Source organism: Oryctolagus cuniculus, chromosome 20 (assembly GCF_051225735.1).
Source record: "Oryctolagus cuniculus isolate XC-2025 breed Fujian yellow rabbit chromosome 20, ASM5122573v1, whole genome shotgun sequence".
In the NCBI taxonomy this organism is placed as follows: domain Eukaryota; kingdom Metazoa; phylum Chordata; class Mammalia; order Lagomorpha; family Leporidae; genus Oryctolagus; species Oryctolagus cuniculus.
The window spans coordinates 27,467,256-27,490,073 of NC_142886.1; the positions used below are offsets into that span (position 1 = coordinate 27,467,256).

General features: G+C 55.8%; 1 protein-coding gene across 3 annotated transcripts in view; it reads left to right on the forward strand.

The window, feature by feature from the left end:
• The first annotated feature begins 595 nt into the window (after positions 1-595).
• TMEM63C (transmembrane protein 63C) overlaps positions 596-22,818 on the forward strand; it is a 67,272-nt gene continuing 45,049 nt past the window's right edge. Inside the window, exons 1-2 of one of the 3 annotated variants that reach the window (XM_002719631.6) lie at positions 596-733; positions 14,275-14,422. The gene's annotated coding sequence lies outside the window, so the exon portion shown is untranslated. Of the gene's footprint in view, positions 734-14,274; positions 14,423-22,818 lie in introns of those variants that run through there. The other 2 variants (XM_089322427.1, XM_089322426.1) reach the window with 2 other exon arrangements.

Below are 22,818 nucleotides of genomic sequence, written 5' to 3' on the forward strand. Positions count from 1 at the left end.
TTGCACATGATCTTTGGGGGTGCAAAGACGGGTGCGTGCCCCCAGGGTCGACACCCGCCACGTGGAGCAGTAGAATCGAATCGGGTCTTTGATGGAGCTGGAGACCCCGCCTCCACAAGGTGTGTTGCCCACCACAAACTGAAAATGGGACAGCCCACTCCCTGGGGCTCCCGTGTGGAGCTGTGGCCAATGTGTCGATCTTTCTCCTGCTGAGGTAGAAGAGGCCAGAACTGGGGAGCAGCCACTGGGCTGGTGCCAGGCGCTGGTCCTTGGGCGGGGCAGCGCGCTGCCTTTGTGGGCTTGTGTGTCTTTGCTTGCTTCTGGCCCGCTGGACTGGGTGGGCTTGGAAGGGGACACGCCTCGGAGGAGAGTCTGCGGAGAGGGGCGGGTGGGCGAGGCGGCTGTCAGTCCAGCGCATCCTCGGGTGCTGGAACAACCTGCTGCGAAGGACCTGCAAGCCCGTGTGCGTTGGCGATGGTAATTTGCAGATGGTTCCTGGCGGCGCCAGGGTCTCCGAGGCGGAGCCTGGATCTTTGCAGAGGCTGATACAGCCCGGGTTCCCCCGCTGTCTGAACAGCCTTGGGGCGGGGCCGAGCTTGGCTCCGGCTGGGGAGGAGCCGGAACGCCGCTCCCGCGGTGATGCGGAGGGGAATTTGCCGACAGTCCCTGGGCGACGGGGCCGGCTGTGCCAGGCTGGCGCGGAGGAGGGGACCGGCCGACCATCTCCTCCCAGGTAGGGCGCGTGGGGCCCGGCAGCGAGCTCGGCAGCCGGAGATGTACCCCAGTGAGCGCGCAGGGCCGGGGCCCGGAGGTGATGGGGCCAGGAGAGAGAGGGCGCGGAATCCGGCTCCAGGGCGGGGGCGGGGAAGCGCCGATCGCTCCCAGGCTCCCCGGGACCTCGGACCTGGAAGGATGGGGGTGGGGGAGACTGCGCCACAGTACCTGGCCCCGCGGAGGTGGCCTGGGCCGCCTGCGGGAGGACCGCGGCTGGGTAGACCCGTCCTCACTGGGTGGGGGGTGGAGACGGCCCAGAGGCTTGCCCGGGGGTCCCCGGACTCCAGCCTGACAGCAGGTGGGAGTGTCTTCTCTGGATAAGCCGTCCCCCCCCCCCAACACACAGCCGGGATTCCCCGGGGCTGTGCCGCCCACGCACTCGGCCGGGGTGGTTGGGGGCCGCCCCCTGCGCCGTTATGGGCTATGCCCACGTCACTGCCGCGCTGCCGCCGGGTGGGGGTCCTGTCCGGTCCAGCACTGGATGCTACCTTTCGCCTGATCCGTGTGTTCCCAAAGAAAGGGTCTCGCCGCCATCCTTGCCTTGTCTTGGAGAGAGAAACTTTGGATTGGGATGAAGGCCCTGGAGAGATAGGCCCAGGGCTGCTGGCGCGCCACGCCACGCCACGCCACCGAAGTCACTTAGGCGCTGCCTCCAGGCACCGCGTCCTCCCCTGCTCTCTGGAGGGCCGAGGGTCTCTCTTGCTCTCTAGACCCCAGGGTCGTGGGGGTGGACCCCACCCCCAGTCCAGGGGCCCCTTTCTTCCTCCCAGGGGATGGAGGAGTCAAGACCAGAGGTTCCGGGTGGCAGGGGTGTGAACAGCCCTGGAGTCAGAAATGTCTGGGGCCAGGAGAAAACTGCTCAGGAGAACTACGAGGGGCAGAAGGGGGCATGGAGTCTGTGCTGCCCCTGTTCCTGCAGGGCAAGAATGAGAGCGGGAGTCGGGGAGGCCGGGGTGGGGGGAGCCTGGGAGGGGGACAGGAGACAGACTGGCTGTTCTCACACCCTGAGGCTCCAGGAAGGCGGGTTCAGGAGCAGGGGCGGGGAGTCTGCCTTCCCTTCCATCTCCTACCTCTGTGAGCGCCTTACCCCTGCGCTCCCGGACCCTGTGCCCAGGAGCGATGCAGGGGTCTGGTGTCGTCAGAGGTGCACTTCTCCAGTCACCCGGTCCTCTTCCCCCTGAGGCTAAGGCCCTGCTCTGTGGGGAAATCAAGCAGGAAGCCAGCTATCGCCACTGTGCAGATGAGGAAACTGAGGCACTTCGGTGCTGCGGATCGCTCCAGGCCTCTTACCTCCGCGTGGCTCTTCCTCCCCTCACTTTTCTAAATTTTATTTATTTGGAAGGTAGAGAGACTCATACAGGGAGATTTCCCATCTGCTGGTTCACTCCACACATGCCCACGACAGCTGGGGCTGGGCCAGGTCAAAGCCAGGAGCCTGGGATGCAACCTAGGTCTCCCAAGTGGGTACCCAAGTGGCCCCAGTTACTCAAGCCATCATCAGCTGCCCCCCGGGGTGCATATCAGCAGGAAGCTGGGGAGGCAGAGTTGCCCCGAGCCCGTACAAGCCAGAGAGCAGAGATCCCCTCGTGCCAGCAGCCGTGGGCGCAGCGGGGCAGCGGGGATCATGGCAGAGGTGCTTCCATTATCACTCGGACAACATCGCAGCCTGGGAGGCTGTGGCCAGCCTGCGACCCCAGTGGAAAGCAGCTACCGTGTGCCTGCTTTTCAGACACACCCCTGAGCACAGCGCCCCTGAACCCGGCTTTGTGATGGCCACCAGGAAGAGCTGTACTGACAGGTAGGGGAAGAGATGGGTCTGTCTTGAAAACCAGATGGAGCCGGCGGCTTGTAAGGAGACAACACAGAGAAGAGCGCAGCCCCACACTGGAGCAAGATTGTGTTTGTGGCTCCTGCGCTGCAGCCTTCTTCTTCAGGTCCCCAGGGGCTCTGTGTCCCTGCTGGCCAGCAGAGGCAGGGTCTGCCGTTGGAGAGAGCCCCACCCACCCACCCAGTGATGGAAGACAACCCAGACTTGCACAGCAGGGAGCCTGATTCTGGACCAAGAGCCCCTGTGGGCTGGCATTCTGCCTGTCAGTTTCCCTACCTGACAGCCGTGCATGGGCACGCCTTCTCCACGTGGCTGGGGGAGCTCTGGAAACTTAGTGTTACTCTAGACTGTGGTCTAGATGGGAGCCGCGTGTCTCCTGCCATGGTGGGACGTGGGCTTGTTGCCACAATGGATTATGTGCTTTGTGTGGCCAGGCTAAAGCTAGGCTGGGAAGGCAGGCTGGCCCTCCCCGAACTCCTCCAAGCTGTGTGTAGGCCCGGGGGGCCGTCCCCTCTCCCCCAGCTTCCTGTGCTCTGTGACATATTTAGCAGGGCCTCCACCCCATGGCATGCAGGTGACCCTCCAGTCGGCCTGCATCCTGCCCACCAGCCTTCACGTGCTGCGACCTCTCTGCTCTGGTTCTTCCTGGGCAGCAGCTGGTGGAAGAACCATCATGCTAATGGGCCTAAAGTGCTGGGAGCTCTTTGCACACAATGTCCAGGGTGCTGGAATCCACAGGGCATTCAGGCCCCGGCAGCCTGGCACTGGAAAGGGCCGTAATGGAAGTGCTTAGGGGAAGTGCTGGGCTTTGAGTGGCGACAGCAGCTCTTACCGCCCTGTCTTGCTGAGTGGGGGCCCTGGGTTTGCAGCTCACACCTCACACACCAGCATGGGTGGTGTCAGTGGGACCCCACGTGCTTTTCCAGGAGTTGGCTGGCTCCGCACCTGCGAGGCAGGGTTGGAGGCAGGGCTGAGGTGAGGTGTGAGCCATGAGGTAAGAACGTGGGACACTCAGGAAGTATGACGTGTCCTGGTGCTGGGTCTGTCTTCGTTGCTCGGGGCCCACCGAGGGTGGCTGTGAAGACAAGCACCCTGCGGCAGCCAGAGCTCCACATCCTGGGTTTCCAGGGCAGGATTCGCACCCGAGCTGCCATGCTTCCACCCCTGTCCTGGGACTGAGACAAGTACAGGGGGACAGGGCAAGAGGGGACAGGTGCACCCCAGTCACCTCCTGGTCATTAGTCTTGTCCCCAGAATGCAAAGTGCAACATGCATCTACTTAGAAAACCAAGACCAGGACGCCAGTGTCCTGGGCTCCCCCTGCTGCCTTCCCTGCCCTTCCACTCTGCTGTTCGACACCAGCACCCCCAGGGTGAGACTGGCAGGGCTGGGCTGGGCTGGGGGTGGATGCAGGGGCCACAGTCCTGTGCCTGCTGGCCTTCACTCCTGCCAAGTCAGGGCCTCCAGTGCCCTCAGAGCATCAGAGGCAGAGAGGCCAGGCTGTCCCCTCGCCATCCCTGAGTGTCCTTGCCACAGGAGGTGGCCCTGGGGACAGGAGGCTTCTCTTCAGTCTGTTTGCATCTTCTAAGAATTGTGCCCAGCCAGAGGGCCTGTGGTTTCAGGCCATGGGATCCTGGGAAAAGAACAGGGGACCCTAAGGTCTCCGGGCTTACCAGGGAGCAGGAAGGACGTGTGGCCAATTCCCCGAGGAGGAGCTGCTTGCTGGGTTTTGGGCTTGAGGCCTCATCACCCCAGGGCATCCGAGTGGCCGTGGCTTGGCCGAAGGCTGCAGCCCCTGGTCCACAACTGGACCACCCCGCAGGGCCCTGGGGGAAATGAGCTTTGATGATGGCATGCACACATGGAGGGTCCATCACATGCAGGCCCACTGCCCAGGGCAGGGGCATTTGGGAGCTGGGTTCCCTCTGCTGCCATTACCTGCTCGGGTCACTTCTGGGGGTCTTCCATCGGCAGTATGGTGAACTAGCCCCATGCCGTGGGGCCGCTGGGAGGATGAGTGGGGGAGCGGGGAGGTACCAGGTGCACTGCTTGGCAGCTGTGAGCCCTCTTTCCGCTTGCTCGCCTCTCCACCTGCCGAGCAGCCGGCTGCTCAGGGATGCCTGAGACCGCTTTGGCAGCACCACACGGGGTCTGGAAATGGGCGTGTTTAGGACTGAGCTCCGCCCTTCCAAAGCTTTGGATCCTTGTAGACCTGGCAAGGGAGGGGCCATTTCAGAACCAAAGGGGGTGTAGTTGGACTGAGGGACTGGCCTCCAGGACAATCCGTGTGCTACTACTCGCAGGGGATCCCTTGGGCCGAGGCCTCCTGCACCCCAGCCTGGGAACGCAGGCACCAGCAAGCCACAGCCTGAACCCAGAGCCCGGCTGGGGGCCCTGTGTCACCCCACTGCCTCATGTGCCCTGTCACTACATTTGAGTCTTCGCCTTGCCTGGGAAGGAGACACAGAGGGTGTGAGCCCCACTGGATGGGGGGCAGGCTGAGGCTCTGAGAGGCTGGGATGGAGGGACAGAGTGCGTGATACCCCTCGCTGACCTGCTTCCCTCGGGCGTCTGGAGCTGTCCCCAGTGCAGCTGGCACATCCCATGCTCACCTCTGCTGCTGCTGCTGGTGGTTTTGCTGAAGCTGCTCAAGACCAAGGACTTGGAAGTGAAGGTCGTGCGTGTCTCCCCTTCCCCTCTGCCCAGCTCCTGTCATGACACCAGGGACCGGAGGACAGGATTCCCACGGCACCCCCACTGGGAGGGGCTCCGAGGGGCTCAGCTGGGGCAGGGGAAGGGACTGTCCTACCCACCTTCTCCTCCCGTCCCCATCCTTGTCCTCATCTCCCCGTCCTTTCAGCGCCACCTCCACCATGAAGCCCTCTGGGTCTCAGCAAGAAGAGGTCTCAGAAGTCTTAAATGCACTTAGCACGTGGAATTCGTCACTTCTGCTAGACAGTGAGCTCATCCTGTGACTTATCCAGGGTTCGCTGAGTGCCAGTCACACACATACACGGCCTCCCGTAACTCACGGGGGAGAGGGCAGGGAGGCAAGGGAGTGGATAGCGCCAGCAGCTGAGAATAATAATTCTGTCATAATAATGATGTGCTATTGTGGAGGCAGTGCGCAGTGCCGGGGCACCCTGACCAGAGCTGGGAAAGCGGAAGCCACACTCTGCGCCCGGCGGGGTCACAGGTTCACCTCCAGGTGCTCTCTGTCTAGGGAGAGTACACCTGTGGGTGAGGAGTCACGTGCAAGCAGATCTAGGGCAGCCCGGCTGGCGGCGGTGTGCGAGAGAGGTCTCGGCCTCCATCTCTCTGCTATCTGCGATGATGGAGTGAATGACCGCAGTTGTGATGTTCTGCCGCCCTTAAAGCACACATCACTGGGGACATTTATTTTATATAAATTTTATATATATTTTATATACATTATACCTCGATGAAGTGTTATGTTCACACACACATTCTGTATTAATATGAATAAATCTCAAAAGCAGTGTTGCAAAAAAAAAAAGGGAATTTCAAACAATGCCATTAGTGATCATTTAATTTTAATAAAAGGAAGGCAAGGCAAGGCCAGGCAAGTTCATGAATGGGGAGGCATCTGGGGCTGGAAGGGAGAAGGAGGGACTTTTATTTTTTGTAAATAGACTAAGTGCCTCATTCCTTTTTTTTTTTTTTAAGATTTATTTATTTATTTGAAAGGCAGGGTTAGAGAGAGGTGGAGGGAAGGAGGGAGGGAGAGGAGGGGAGAGAGAGAGGAAGGAAGGAAGGAAGGAAGGAAGGAAGGAAGGAAGGAAGGAAGTCTTCCGTCTGCTGGTTCACTCCTCAGTTGGCTGCAATGGCCAGAGTTGTGCTGATCTGAAGCCAGGAGCCAGGAGCTTCTTCCGGGTCTCTCATGTGGGTGCAGGGGCCCAAGGACTTGGGCCATCTTCCACTGATTTCCCAGGCCATGGCAGAGAGCTGGATCAGTAGTGGAGCAGCCGGGACTCAAACTGGCGCCGATATGGGATGCCAGCCCTGCAGGTGTAGCTTTGCTTACTATGTCACAGTGCCAGCCTGGGACTTTTAATTTTGCAGAGATAATTTACTTAAAAGGATCTGAAACAAAAGTGGCAGGATGCTAACATGTCTTTGTTCAGTTAACTTTATTCTGGTTTTATTCTGGCCACCGTTTTTGTGTCCAGTTTTCAAAATTCAGAGCAGTAATCAGATGTGGGAGGAGAGGCACCGACGTCTCCCTGGGCCCTTGGGTAAGGGTACAGGAGGAAGGGACAGCAGGGTTGATGGGGGGTGGGGGAGCCAGGAGAGGGGGGCTGGAGTGTCCTGGCCAGCAGGCTGTTTGTGCTTCTGAAATGCTTGCTGGTGACTTGCATTTGTCTAGCCACCCTCTCTCGCACCTTCTGATTTAGCACCTCTGCTCCCAGGCTATGTAGACAGGAAGTCGCATCCTGGGGGAACCGTGTGTAATTTTATTTTATTTTTTTTTTAAGTCTAGCTGATATACTGAAGGTCGAGGGAAGAAGCAGGCCAGTATATACAACTGGACATTAAAAGTGGCAAGTAGCCACTGATCCAGAGGCAACCGAATTCTTGCAGCACACTGTCTCCGACCATACGCAAATTCAGGTGAAAGCCAGCAGAAATGACAGTTTCCTAGGAAAATTAAATCATCAGTTTGATGCCAGGAGAATTGGAAAACCCAAACAGATCAAGATGGAACCGAATTTTTATAAAATTCTCCTCCCAAAATACCCCAGGTTTAGTCTAATTTCTTCCCAATAGCCATTGCAGCCATTTGGGAAGTGAACCAGCAGATGGAAGACCTTTCTCTCTGTCTCTCCTTCTCTCTGTCTGTAACTCTACCTCTAAATTTTTTTTAAAGATTTATTTATTTATTATTTGAAAAGCAGACCTAAAGAGAGGTAGAGGCAGAGAGTGAGAGAGAGAGAGAGAGAGAGAGAGAGGAGTCTTCTATCTGTTGGTTCATTCCCCAGAGAACAGCTACTTCCAGTGTTATCTAAACTGCACCAACTATACCAGGTCACAGAGAAGCAAAGATCCCAAATTATTCTATGAAACCAGAACAGCACTGACATAACAGCTTGATGACAGCAAAAAAAAGTTACTTAAAAATCTCATGTATAAATATCAGTGCAAAATTCATAAATAGCAATAAGTAAAATCATGTAGCATTATACTAAAAAATAAATATACCACAAGAAAGTTTGGTTAAGAAACACAGATTGGATATATTTTTAAAAGGATTTATTTATTTATTTGAAAAGCAGCTATAGAGAAAAAGGAAGAGACAGAGAGAGGACTGCTATCCCCTGGTTCCAAATGTCTGCAATAGCCAGGGCTGGGCCAGGCTGAAGCTAGGAATCAGGAGCTTCCCCCAGATCTCCCACGTGGGTGCAGGGGCCCAAGGACGTGGCCATATTCTACTGCTTTCCCAGGTGCACTATCAGGGAGCTGGATCAGAAGTGGAGCAGCCAGGACACGAACTGGTGCCTATGTGGGGTAGCAGCCCCCAGATTGGATATTTTTAAAACTGTTAATACAATTGAATAAACTAATAGTTCAGGTGAGACAAAAAAAAAAGCTCCTTAAATACTGAAATTAAATTTTAAAAATGCTGACCTAAAAATAGATTAAATTTAAAAAGGCCTTGATTTTCACTCTTATTTAAGAATGGGCTTTGCTTAACATGGTTGTGTGTGTGTGTGTGCACACACACAGAGGAAAAAAGACAAGGAAAGAATTATTGTTATTACCTTGAATCTTCAACATTGCTCTAGAAGTACAAGCCAATATAAATTTTGAAAATAGAAATTGTAAAAGAGACAAATTTATCAAAAGATTGACCACCTGGGGGAAAAAAAAAGAACAAGTTGGTCAACTGAAAAAACTATTAGAATCATGAAAGAGGGTCTGGGGCTGTGGAGTAGTGGGCTAAGCCTCTGCCTGCTCTCCAGCATCCATATGGGCGCCAGTTCAAGTCCCATCTGCTCCACTTCCAGTCCAGCTCTCTGTTCATGGCCTGGGAGGGCAGCAGAGGACAGTCCAAGTGCTTGGGCCCTGCACCCGCCTGGGAGACCTGGGAGAAGCTCCTGGCTCCTGGCTTCAACCTGGCCCCGCGCTGGCCATTGCAGCCGTTTTGGGAGTGAACCCCCAGATGGAAGACCTTTCTCTCTGTCTGTATGTCTGTCCATCTGTGTCTGTCTGTCTGTCTGTAACTCTGCCTCTAAATTAATAAATCTTTATTTAAAAAAATCTTGAAAGAATACACTGTTAGTTCCCTGGCACTTGGGACAGGACCTGACACAAAGTGGTAGATATCTGTTGAATATCAGTGGAACAAAGCACACTTAATATGCAGTAACAGTGATAGGAATCACCAGCGTCTAGTGGTTCCTGCTTGTGTTCCTGATCTGGCCTGTTCTTCACCTGTCTACCTGGAGGATGTTCCACGTGAGCTTGAGAAGAATGTGTGTCCTGCTGTTGGGTGAAGTGTTCTGTATATCTATATATTAGATCCAGTTGGTCTATAGTGTTGTTCAAGTCCTTTGTTTCCTTATTTCTTTATTTAAAGACTCTATTGAAAGTCAGGGTTACAGAGAGAGGGGGTGGGGGAGGGACACAGAGCTCTTCATCACTGCTTCACTCTGCAGAGCTGCAATGGCCGGCGCTGGGCCAGGCTGAAGCCAGGAGCCAGGAGCCTCATCCAGGTCTCTCACATGGGTGGCAGGAGTCCAAACACTTGGGCCATCTTCCGCTGCTTTTCCCAGGCTATTAGCAGGGAGCTGGGTGGGAAGTGGGGCAGCCGGAATACGAATCGGCACCTGTATGAGTGGAAGCTTTACTGTTGCACCTCAACACCAGCCCCTTTGTTTCCTTATTGACCTTTTTTTTTTTAATGGTTCCATTCATTACTGAACGTGAGGTATTGAAATCTCCTACTGCTATTGTGTTGCTATTTCCCCCTTCAATTCCATGTTTCCTTTTATACAGTTGGGTGCTTTGTTGTTAGGTACATCTATAGTTATAATTGTTTTTTTAAGATTTATTTTTATTTATTTGAAAGGCAGAGTTAACACAGAGAGAGGAGAGGCAGAGAAAGACACACAGAGAGAGGTCTTCCATCTGCTGGTTCATTCCCCAATTGGCTGCAACGGCCAGAGCTGCGGCATTCCAAAGGCAGGAGCCAGGAGCTTCCTCCGGTCTCCCACGTGGGTGCAGGGGCCTGAGGACTTGGGCCATCCTCTCCTGCTTTCCCAGGCCATAGCAGAGAGCTGGATCGGAAGTGGAGCAGCTGGGAATCGGACTGGCACCCATTTGGGATGCCGGCACTGCAGGCAGCGGCTTTACCCGTTATGCCACAGCGCCGGCCCCTATAGTTATAATTGTTATATCCTCCTGATGAGTTAACTCTTTATCATTATAGAATGTCCCTCTTTGTCTCTCGTAGCAGATGTTGGCTTATTTGTGTGACTGTGGCCACCCCTGGCAGTACTCGCTCACCATCATCTGTGCTGCGGTAATGATATCTGAGAGGAGTTCAGTGGTAAAGAACAGGCATTGCCTGACTCATAGTTGTGGAGGCTGGAACGTCCGAGATCAAGGGGCTGGCATCTGGGGAGGGCTTTTTGCTGCAAGATAACAGGATGGAAAGCGTCATACGGCAGAGGACATGCTCAAGAGAGCAAAGGAGGCCAAACTATTGTAGCATTCACTCCTGTGACAGCAGCACTAACCCATTAATGGGAGAATCCTCATTATCTAATCACCTCTTTTTTTAAAACTATTTTATTTATTTATTTGAGAAATAGAGTTACAGAGAGAGGAAGAAATAGAGAGAAAGGCCATCCATCTGCTGGTTCACTCCCCAAATGGCCACAACGGCTGGAGCTGAGCAGATCCCAAGTCAGGAGCCAGGTGCAATCTGGGTCTCCCACAGAAGATTCTTAAACGTCCCATCTCTCAGCGCTGTTGCATGGGGATTAAGTCCCAGCACATGAGTTCTGGGGACACAGTCTGGTAGTTACTGTGTGCGGGAGGCCTCTGGTGCACCCTTTCACTTCCAGCTTGGCGTGTCCGTGTGTAAGGTGAGACGCTGGAGAGCGGTACGCTTTGACAAGAATGTAAGAACTCGTTTCATTCCTGCGAGAACCCTACGCAGAGAGCGCTATGGTTATCCGCATCGCTAGACAAGGAAACTGACTCATTTCATTCCTGTGAGAACCCTACGCAGAGAGCGCTATGGTTATCCGCATCGCTAGACAAGGAAACTGACTCGTTTCATTCCTGTGAGAACCCTACGCAGAGAGTGCTATGGTTATCCGCATCGCTAGACAAGGAAACTGAGGCACGGAAAGTCACTTATCCTTGATCCGGTAGAGCTGGGATTTGAGCCAGGGTCTTGAGTTTATGTTCTTTGTACCCATCCTATTACACAGTTAAACTGGGATTTTAGATCTAGGAGGAAGGTGGGGACGGACAGAAAATGGACGATTCCAGCGTGACCTCAGGACGACTGTCTGGCTAGCCTTTTGAGGGAAGCTATGGAACTGGGCCCTGCTGTTGTCCTTAACACCACAGTAAGTCCTAGATGAGGCAAAGACTGGATGAAAACCCTAACCGGACTGGCGGGAAATATGGACAAATATGTTTATGACCCTCAGAAGCGAAAGCTTTTAGACAAATCTGAAACTCAGAAGTTGTATGTTGTTCTGCCTTTCAAGTAAATTAATAATAAAATTTGTTTAAGATTTATTTGTTTATTTGAAAGGCAGAGATGCAGAGAGAGAGAGAGAGAGAGAGAGAGAGAGAGAGGTCTTCCACCCACTGATTCATTCCTTAAATGCCTGCAACATTGGGGCTGGGTTAAGCCAAAGCCAGGAGCTGGGAGCTTCCTCCAGGCTTCCCATGTAGGTGCAGGGGCCCAAGCTCTGGGGCCATCTTCCACTGCTTTCCCAGCTGCATTAGCAGGGAGCTGGAACATAAGTGGAGCAGCTGGGACTCCAACCAGTGCCCATACAGGATGCCGGCACTGCAAGCAGAGGCCTTTTAAGCCACAGTGCTGGCCCCAATAATAAAATTTTTTAAAAATATTTATTGTAGGTGTCAGTGCTGTGTCATAGTGAGTAAAGCCACTGCCTTCAGTGCTGGCATCCCATATGGGCACCATTTGAGTTCTGGCTGCTCCATTTCCGATCCAGCTCTCTGCTATGACCTGGGAAAGCCGTAGAAGATGGCCCAAGTCCTTGGGTCTCTGCACTCACGTGGAATACTGGGAAGAAGCTCCTGGCTCCTGGCTTCAGATCAGCACAGCTCTGGCCATTGCAGCCAATTGGGGAGTGAACCAGTGGATGGAAGACCTCTCTCTCTCTTCCACTCCTTCTCACTTTATGTAACTCTTTCAAATCTGAAAGATTTATATTATGTATTTGAAAGACAGTTGCAGAGAGAGGTAGAGACACATAGAGTTAGGAAGGTCCTCCATCCACTATTTCAGTCCCCAAATGGCCGCAAAGGCTGGGGCTGAGCTGATCCAAAGCCAGGAGTCAGGAGCTTCTTTCGGGTCTCCCACATGGGTGCAGGGGCCCAAGAACTTGGGCCATCCTCTGCTGCTCCCCCAGGCCCATCAGCAGGAAGCTGGATCTGAAGTGGAGCACCCAGGACTCGAACTGGCACCCATATGGGATGCTGGAGCTGCAGGCCAGGGCTTTAACCTGCTGTGCCACAGCACCAGGCCCCAATAATAAATCTTAAAAAAATTAAAATTAAAAAACTGAAATGGCAGTCTGCAGTACACATGACAAAAAGTTAATTGCCCTAAAAATCAGGAAGATAAATGAGAAAGGAACATCAAAATACACGCAGACGCCAACCAATCTGTACACAGGCTAACAGGGCTGCTCCCTGTGGCAATTCAAGAATTACAAATGGAAACAAGATATCATCTGTCAGTTCTCGCGCTGCAACGTCTAAAGAGTTGCTACTGCACCGTGTCGTGTGTTGCAGAGGATGGTAAGGGACGAGCAGTCCTGCGTGCCAGAGCAAACGGGCCCACCGCTTGCAGAGGGAACCCTGGGCGACGTTTGGCGGAAGTTTACAGGCACGTGACCTGCAGCGGAGGGGTGGATCACGTGACTACCGTCTTGCGCATGCTCAGAGAGACATCATTCGAGACGGTGTTGGCGATGTGTGCAGCACACAGGTGGATTGGGACGGCTGGGTTCGCGCACGTCACAGGATAGTCTGTTCGGTGCGAGGCGCTGAGCCACTGACCGGTGAAGGGACGGCCTGTGTTGCTCTGTGTGCAAGGGCAGGGCCCTGGGGAAAGTTTCCTGGCTCAGGGACATTTAAAGCGAACATGCAGACATGGGTACTTTTGGTCCATATGTATTTTGTCCATGTTTTTGGAAAAATTCTAGAAGAAAATGTAAACAGGAAACATAATGTTTGTGTTTGGGGTGGGTCAGAGGTGTGGGCTGACAGGGGCAGACAGCCTAGATTTCATTGTGTATTTTGTAGAAGGGTTTGATTCTTTCCCACAAGCATGTTATTCTCAGAATTTTTAAAAAATAGGACTTATTTTATTTATTTGAAAGAGAGGGAGAGGGAGAGAGAGACCTTCTATCTGTTGGTTCACTGCCCAGATGGCTGCCACAGCCAGGGCCTGGCCAGGCTGGATCCAAGAGTGTGCGGGTCTCCCACGTGGGTACAGGGGCCCAAGCACTTGGACATCATCCGCTGCTTTCCCAGGCCATTAGCAGGGAGCTGGATCGGAACAGAAGCAGCCAGGATTCAAACAGGCGCCCACACGGGATGCTGGCTGGGCCACAGTGCTGGCCCCAGATTTTTAAAATCTTGAGGAAGAAGCCGATGATCAAAGGAGAATCCTGAATGAAACGCCTCACCCTGGGCTGCTTTTCCATTTGGTTTCTCAGCTGGTTCGCCTCTTCTTGCAGGCATAACTTTAATCGGGCAGGGCCCAGGAGGTCATCCCCAGTCTGTCTGTCTGTGAGGAGAGGGAGCCCTGGAGGGGCCGCAGCACGCGTCTCAGGGTCCCTGGTTATGCTGTCTGCGGAGGCGGGGTCTTACGACCCCCTATGTGCGCAGCCTGAGCACCCCTTTGGACCCGTCTGCACTTTCCCTACATTCCGCCGAATCCACAAGGGGACCTTGTTAAAGTGCGCATGCCCAGGCGCCTTCCTGGGGATTCAGACCCACTGGATGGGGTAGGGCCCCAAAGCTGCGTTTTAGCAGTACCCCCATCAGATGATTCTCAGAAGGAGGTGGCTGCCGGCGCCCCTGACCTCTCTCAGCCCGGCCCTGGTGGCAGCATCTGTGGCATGTGGCTGCCAGAACTCACTGGGGTGAGGGTGGAGGGGACAAAGCCACTGCTTCCACTGCCGCTGCAGAAGTCGGCCCGTGGTCCCCTCCCAGGCCTGTGCTCAGCTAAGATAAGTGATACCTTCCGGCTCACCCACCCCGGGGTGCTCACTTGCTGACCTGGGTTTGGAGAACTTCGCAGAGCTCCCCTGGGGCAGCAGCACCTGTGGGAAGGTCTGGGAGGGGCCTGGGCTTGGGGAGGAGCCGCAGGGAGGACTGGGATGCAGGCCTGCCCGCCCTGACGGTGTTCCCTTGTCCCTGTGCTACAGAGCTTTGGAGCAGCCACCCTTGTGGCCGGGAATTGAGTGGAGACACAGCTGGGCCACTCAGAGGCAGCGTTTCCTGGGGCCTGATCAAGAGGAGGAAGGCCTGGTGACCGCCCATCAGTCCGAGCCCCGGCCGCACCTGCTGCACCAGGTAGGTGCCCCTGCCGTCATCCTGGCCATCGGGTAAGCCCGAGAGCACCAGCCCCTTGGGAAGTCCAGGGAACGTGGCTGTCCTGGCTGCTCCCCTGGCCCGTGGCTCTCTCGTCACCACTAGGTGAAAGACCTTCCCAGACCTTTCTAAGCCACAGCCTGGCGGGAGTGGGCAGCCCATCTCCAAAGGGCGCTGTCCAGGGTGACCCCGGTAGACTCGCTGGTTAGGATGCCCTCAGCCCTCGGAGATGCCTCGCCCCGGCTGAGCTTCTAGCTGAGTCCCCTGAGTGGCTCCACCCAGCCGCAGCTGACCCTGGCTTGGGGACACGGCGTTTGGAGGGGTCCCTGACTGGACACTTTCACTGGGTGAGGATTGGGACAGATGGTGTCTCCACTGCATGCTGGAGCTGCGAGGGCCTCTGGTGACAGCTCCAGCCATGGTCCCTGTTCCCTCCCTCTCAAACACTGCACATAGCCTCATGTAACCAACGCTGATGTAACATCAGGCGCGGTCTTTTGGACATCACAGGTGAACATCTCGGGAATAAGGAGTCATCTCGTCAAAACTGTACAGGAGGGGCAGGCGCTGGTCTAGTGGCTGAGACACCTGGGCCCCATGCTGGGCCACGTGGTTCAGTTCCTAGCTCTACTTCTGATTCCAGTGCACCCTGGAGGCAGCAGCTGATGGCTCAAGTCATTGGGTCCCTGCCACCCTCTTGGGAGACCTGGATTGAGCTCGCTGCTCCCAGCTTCCACCCTTAGCCCAGGACCATTGCAGCCTTTTAGGGAGTGAGCCAGCGGGTGAGAGAGCGCTCTCTCTCTCTCTCTCTCTCTCTCTCTCTCTGACTCCTTCTCCTTGCCTTCCCCTGCTCGGTCACCTCTAGCATTTTATCCCCCCTTGCAAAAGGGGCCTTGACTGTGACTGACATCCCCAGCTTGGATGTGTTAAAGCCAGGTTGGCGTCCACACGTGGCTTTCTTCCCTGTTTAAGTAATTAAATAAGTTGATAAATAAATCTTTGCAACAAAGGACGCGATAGTGCAGGAGGCTTTTTCTGGAGGAAGCCAGAGCTGAGACAAGATTTCTCCTTCTGAGTGTGTCTCAGATCTCTTTGATGTGAAGCAGGAAGTTATTCTGGACGGGCCGTTGGCCAGGAACATTGCGATTGCCGCTGTTATCAATAAAAGGAATCTGAGATGCGGTTCTCCGTGCACAGTGCTCGGTGGGCAGGTCTCTCTGAGCTGCCCTGTTCCCTGCCTGGGATAGCGCCCTGGGCTAGGAGCCTTAGCCATAGGCTGTCGTTCACTCCCAGCTCCTGGCCGTGCCCACTGCCCAGGCCCCTGTCCAGAGGCTGTGAGAGTCAGCGCTGAACAAACCCAGGCTCTGGACCCAGTTCCACCACCCATGAGCCTGCTCAGCTCTGTGCACTTAAAATGGGGGTAACAGTGGCACCCCTGGGTGCCTGTGAACAAGAAATAAGTTCATCTCTGTGAAGTGCTGGAAACACCTAAGTCCCAGTAAGCGCTTAGCACATTAGCTCTGAGCATAACAGGAGCTCGCTCTCTCCCGGGCACACTCTGCTGCCTGCCTGCTTAACCTCTCCAAAGCGCAGAGCAGTCACCTCGCTCCCCTGCTCCACAGTCATCCGTGGCTCCCCACTGCCTGTTCCACGGCTGCGCTTTAACTTGCTGGTGAAGGGCCTTGGAGGCAGACACTGCAGAATGTTTGCATTGCACATAATTATGAGTCAGCAAGGTCTCTGGAGAGGGAGGGTCTCACCCTCAAGGTGGATAAACTGGGTTCCTAAGGAGTGGAAGTGCAGGCATCTACAGCCGTGCAGCTGCGGCTCGGATCCAACCACAGCCTGGCTGCCGGCACTCCTGGGGATGGGGTGCCAGATGGGCACACGGGGTAGCTGTGTTTTCCCGGGATCTGCTGGAACTGCAAATGTAGTGAGCCCTGCTTTGGACTGCAGCCCTGGGCCGCATCAGAGTGAAGGGGAGGATACCTGGCCCTCACCCAGGACAGGCGGCGGCCACAGCTGTGCACGCGCTCTGATCGGGTCAGATGAGACGACACTGTCCTTGGTCATCGCTGGGAAGTGGCCAAAACCTGGACTCCTGCAGCCCAGGGGGGAAGCCCGAGACCAGCAGAAACTGCCCCAGCCTGGGCCTTGGGCAGAGCGCTCGGCAAGCTCCCCCTCCCCCACTGTGCGTCTCAGTGATTCTCCGGCAGAAGAGGGTCCGGGTACTGCAGAGGGAGGAGCGCGGGTTTGGTGTAGGAACGGCTCTTCATCTGACGGGGAGACCTTGGCTGTGTCAGGGAGCTCCTCTGGGCCCTTGTGTTTCCATCTGTGAAATGAGGAAGCTACTGGCCACTTTCTTTGAAAAGATTTATTTATCTATTTGAAGGTCAGAGTTACAGAAAGAGAGGAAGAGACAGAGAAAGATCTTCCATCCTTTCTGCTTCACTCTCCAAATGGCCACAGCAGCCAGGGCTGAGCCAGCCCAGAACCAGGAGCCAGGAGCTTCATCCAGATCGCACACTTGGGTGGCAGGGGCCCAAACTCCTGGGCCATCTTTGCCCACTCTAGCAGGGAGCTGGATCGGAAGTGGAGCAGCCAGAATTTGAACCGGCGTCCGTATAGGATGCCAGCATTGTAGGCGGCAGCTTAACCCACCACACCATAATGCCAGCCCCTATTACCTGCTTTATAAGGTGAATGCAAGGCACACATAGAACAAAATGTGCAGAGTGTGGGGACAGCGCCTGCACGGCGCAGCACATGGTCAAGTGCAAGTGTTCTGATCAGACAGCAAAGTTGTTCTTCTAGGCTGTGGGGGGGGGGGGGCTGTCTCAGAGGCTTTTCCACTGAGAGCCTTGGGGTCCCATCGAGCCCGGGAAGCCAGGAGTGAGGTGACAGAGAGGGGATCACACAGGCTGTGCTGGTTCCCGCAGGCTGGTGTTTGCTTTCTCCTTATTCATTCAACAAATGTCAGGTCAGGCGTTTGGCACAGGAGTTGAGAGGCAGCTTGGATGCCTGTGTCCCATATTGGGCTGTGCTGTCTGGGTTAGAGTCCTGGCTCCGCTCTTGATTCCAGGTTCCTGCTAATGTGCGCTGTGGGAGGCAGCAGCCAACAGCACTCGCGTCCCTGCTACCTCCATGGGAGACCCAGATGGAGTTCCAGACTCCCAGGTTTGACCTGGCACAGCCTCGGCTGTTGCAGGCACTTAGAGAATGAACCTGTGCATGGAAGATCACTGTCAGTTTTTCCTCTGCCTTTCAAATAAATGAAAAAATAAATTAAAAATTGAAAAATGAATGAATTTGCTAGGAATCCAGAAACTGGGCTCGACCCTGGGTATTCAGCGGCTGGGAGACAGACTCAGCCCGTGCTGCGTGGGGCCTCTGTTCTGGTGGGGGCAGGGGCCATAGTCAGAAGGAAGGGTTCGGCAGTGTGGTGGGAGGGGCAGGCGCAGGACCAGGAAGAGCAGAGTGGGGACAGGTATGGGGAGCACCAGAGGAGCCGGGTGGGGAAGCCCCTCACCGAGGGGGGTAACGTTTGGGCCACACAGATGATTTACTCCTCTCAGAGTCCCTGGGAGGCTGGCACTCAGGATTAGGGTCTTTCATGAGATCCTGGGACAGGAGCAAACTCCAGCAGCCCCTCTGGTCCCAGCCCCAGTATTGGCATGCCCTTCCTCAGAAACCGTCAGTAACTCCCCACTGCCTGACCACTTAAATCATCGCCCTGAGAGGCAGGGCCTCCTGCATTGGCCCCAACCTGCCTGATAGCTCACTAGACCCTTCTCCCCACCTCTGCAGCCCAGCCCGTCTGCCTGAACCTTCCACGCTCTGCTCCTCTCCTCTACTCATGTGTCCCCTGCGCCCACACTGCCCCTGTCCCCACTGGTTTCTGTCCAAGTGGAAACCCATGTGCCCTCCAAATGCCACCTCCTAGGAGCCTTCCCTGACTGCCCGGGCTGTGGTCTCTGAGCCCAGCACCTTGGCTCGTGCCGCTCCCACTGCTCTTCCTCTCCTTGGGCTTGGGTGTCGGTTTTGCTGTCTGATCCTTGTACCTGGCTGGAAGCGCCGGGGGCAGAGCCCGGGCTCCTTCACCTCCAGCAGGTCTAGGGCTCTTCAGACACTGGCTGGATTGTGTCCAAGCTCAAATCTGCCCCATCTTGCCCTGTCCGGCGACACTGGAACAAGCCAGGTGACCGCTGGCAGCTGGGACCCGGCCCAAGCCGATGATAGAGGCATATGCTGGAGTGAGCAGGAGAGGAGAGAGGAGGACGGAGGTGAGGGGTGGTAGAGAAGCCAGTGAAGGCAGGGGAGGCAGGGGTCCCTGCTGTATTTTTTTCCCACAGGCAGATTGTCACAGACAGAGGGTGGCTTTCTGTTCTTCCTCGGAACACCTGCTCCCTTCAGCATCCCCGCCAGTGCCTCCTGGTGTCTAACCAGAACACCTCTTGCTGCGGCTGGGCCTCCCTTTCTCTGGTTCCATACTCTGGATTCAGGTCTCTGTTCAGCTCTCCCTTGGCCTGGGTCACACTGGCTTTCCTGACCTCCACCGCAGGGGCAGGAGCAAGGTCAGGAGGTGACCTCGGGCCTGAGGCTTGTGCTCCGCTTAAGGAGGTCAGGACCCCCAGAGCCACTCGGGGACTGTCTGGGGGCTCAGGAGCGGGACCACTGTAAGTCATGGAGGTCACGCCAGCCTCGCCCTGCACCTCAGCCCCCCTCCAGGGCTAACCTTGTCATGAACAAATCCTCAAACCGAGTTCCCAGCGCGGTAGCAGGTGTTTCTCAGGCCCCTCATGTTCCAGATCTCTGTGTCTCCCTCAGGCCTTGTCAGGCCACGGGAGGCAGCCTCCGCCATGTCACTGCCACCCGCCGCAGGAACAGCTGTGACCGGGGAGCCCCAAGGCAGCCAGCGTGGCTGCCACCCAGTTTGGACAGATGGGCTGGGCTCTGGGGGGCAGGCTTCAGCCCGGCCTTCCTCCTACCTCTGCTGCCCCCAAGGGTGTGCCGTTCTCTCGGGGGCTCTGAACTCCCCCAGGACCCAGGACTTGCCCTGCCCTGCCCCTGTTGCCCTCTGTGCTCTGGTGCACGTCTGGCCTCCCGCTAGGCAGTCCTGCCCTGACCTCTCTGTGGGAGGAGGCCCGTATGTGCTCCAGCTGGGAGCAGCCGTCTGGGCAGACAGTCCAGGCCACATCTTACGCTGCAGCCGGTGTCTCCAGTTGGGGTTGTCGAGAGGTTTTGCACAGACCCTGGCAGGCAGTAAGCCCTCAGCAAACGTGTGCCAGTGTTGACCATCTTTGCAGAGCTGCCCGGGTCAGCCCCTCCCCCAGGCAGCCTTTCTGGACTCCAGGTGCTCCTCTATGCTTCCAGCCTGCTTTAAACTTATGCAGCCCCGTGAAATCTCTTTGGGATCTCCATGCCCTCTCGAATCCTGTGCCCCGGCTGTAGGCACCCTGAGCGCAGGAATGATTTTGTGAGTGACAGGTGGCATGTGGGAGACAGGATTGAGCCTGCCAGAGCTGACTTTTCCAGGGCGTATCTTAAAATACCAGGCTGCCCACACTGGGGTCTGGGGGTTGGTTGGGGACTGGGGAGGAACCCCCATCTCCTGCTTCATGGGCTACGTCAGTGATTTAGAGCAGGGGTCCTGTCCCAGCAGTGTGGTGTCACCCAGGAGCTTGTCAGAGATTCAGATTCTTGGGCTGCACCCCACCCTGCTGCAGCGGAGCCTCTGGGGTGGGGCCCAGCCATCTGCAGGTGACCAGCCCTGTGGGGGATGCTGACCCACTTGAGTTTGAGGTCCTGTGCTCTCCTGTTTCAAAGTAACTCAGATGCATTTTCCCTTAAACCAACCCCAAAGGGAAGGGGGGGGGGTCTCTGTTCTGGGCTCCTGGGTCCTGGCTCTCAGAGGACTTGCACCCTGAGTTTGAGACCATCGTGCAGGCCAGGCAGGGGTGATGGGGACACCCCCACACAGATACACTAGATTCTCCCTCCTCCCCAGGCAGGCCCCAGATCAGAGAGGGCGCTGCCCCCACCTGCCTGGAGCCTGCCTTATGCCCGGTGCCACTGGCTGGCATCCTCTCTGAGGCAGACTTCTGGAAGGCTAGGGCTGCAGACATGTAGGCTCACACCCCATGAAACACACAAATCCACACGCACACCAGTGCTAGACACCACTCACCACGCACATGGACAAATGCGTAGACATGCAAGCCCTTCAAAGCACACACGAGCACCCAGACCCAAGCTATAGTCACCAACACATCCCCCAGCACATCCAAATACCCCCGAAACCCTCACAGATGCACACACACATCAACATACCTCAAAGCACACACACACAAATGCATAGACCCACTATGTTTGTTTTCTTCATCTTTTACCATTTCTTCTATTTGTCGAAAGGCAGAGTGGCAGAGAGAGAGAGAGATTTTCCGTCTGCCGGTTCACTCCCCAACTGGCACAATAGCCAGGGCAGGGCAGGCAGAAGCCAGGCAAGGCAGCAGGAACTCTCACCAGGTCTCCCATGTGGGCGGCTTCTTCCACTGCTTTCTTAAGCACATTAGCAGGGAGCTGAATCAGAAACAGGGCAGCCAGGACTTGAACTGGCACTCTAGGAAGAGTTGCCAGTGGCACAGGCGGCGACTTAACCCATTGTGCCAACACAGGAGCAAACAGGCAGGCCACGGTTGGGTGAACATGTGCTCATTTTCTAGGGTAGCTGGAACTAACTCACGCAGACTGAGTGGCTTGAGGCAACTGAAGCGGAGGCTGGAAGTCTGGAGTCAAGGTGTGGGCAGGGCCAGGCACCCTCTGCAGGCTCCGGGGAAGGATCCTCCCCCTACCCCTTGTGGCTGCCAGCAATGCTTGCTGGTCATTGGCTTGTAACCGTGTCACTCCAGCGCCTGCCTTATTAGGACCCCAGTTGCTGAATTTAGGGACCACCCTAATATTATGTATCGTCTTTTAAACTAATCACATCTGCAAAGACTATCTCCAACCAAGTTACATCCAACAAACGTGATCCCAAGTGGACCTGTATTTTAGAGGGACGTCATTCAACCCAGAAGACCCACACGTCCCCAAACACACAGATCCGAAGGCAGAGAGCTGCACACGCACACACAACACACACACGCCTTGCAGACAAGGCCTCTGAGAGCCCCAAGGGAGCCAAGAGCCCCTCCATGTCAGCTGCTTTTCATTTGGGTTTCGCTGCTGGGTTTTGTTTGAAATGGTTAGATGTGTGTACAGTACAAACCTCACATAGCAAGGGGAGGATGTAGTAAGAAGTCTCCCCCACTCTGCTTCTGTGGCTGCCTCATTCCTCTCCCAGAGAGCAGCCAATGCCAATGACTTCTTGTGAATCCTTCCAGAGAAGTCTAGACCCATGGTGGCGCACACACACAGCAAGATGCACGCACCATGTGTGGTCAGCATCTTGTGCTTGCACTTGGCAGTGAATCTGATCATCCATTTCTGTCTGCTCGGGGTCTCCGTCACCCCACTATGTGCCCTCTGAGATCCTTGCCTCCCCTCCCCCACCCTCGTTCCTAGCATGGTGCAACAGAGGAGGTGTTTGGTGAAGGCTGGCTCTGTGTGGACATCCGTGAGTCATCAACAGCTGGTTGGGTCTGAGTGGGACGAGGGCTCGGCCTCCCAGCTGCAGAGCCCCTGTCGATCAGAGCCTGTCCTGGCAGCAGCAGGTGGTGGGCTGGAAGGCACCCAGCAGTGGCCTGCCTATTTGCTCCTGTTGTGCACTGGCAGCCTTCATCCTGGCTCCAGCTGGGGCCGACTCTGCCATCAGGGCCTCTACCACGCTGCATCCCTGTGAGCCCCTCCCACGCCTTCTCTCCTCCCTCCCGACCCCCTCTGGCCTCCTGCAGAGGAATCAGTCAGGGCAGAGGCTGGGGAGAGAGCCATGCTGCCAGCCTCTTCGCCCAGGGGCCCGCTGATGGCAGTCCAGGGGAGCATTGCTCAGTCTCGCTGGCTGGAGGCCACGCGGAGACTTGTTGCCATGGAGACGAGAATCACAGCCAGCATGGCTCAGGGTCGGGCTGGGGCGTGCTGCTTCTCCCAGTGGTGGTGAGTGTGTTTGCTCAGAAATGAGATAGATGTGCCACATTTTTTGGTAAACCAAGACAGAAACGGAAGTCCCAGTCCAAGATTTTGCCATGCCCTCTATCCGTAGGCTTTGAGGGCTGCTCAGCTCCTCAGAGACTGGGCATCCAGGGCCATGTTAGCCAGCCCTTCCGCGCCCGTCTGTGGAAAGACAGGGTTAAGGCAGAGGAGCTGGGAGATCCCCTCCAGCCAAAACACTCTGTTGGAGGGTGAGGGGCCAGTGAGCCCCACCTCTGCACGGCTGCCTGTCT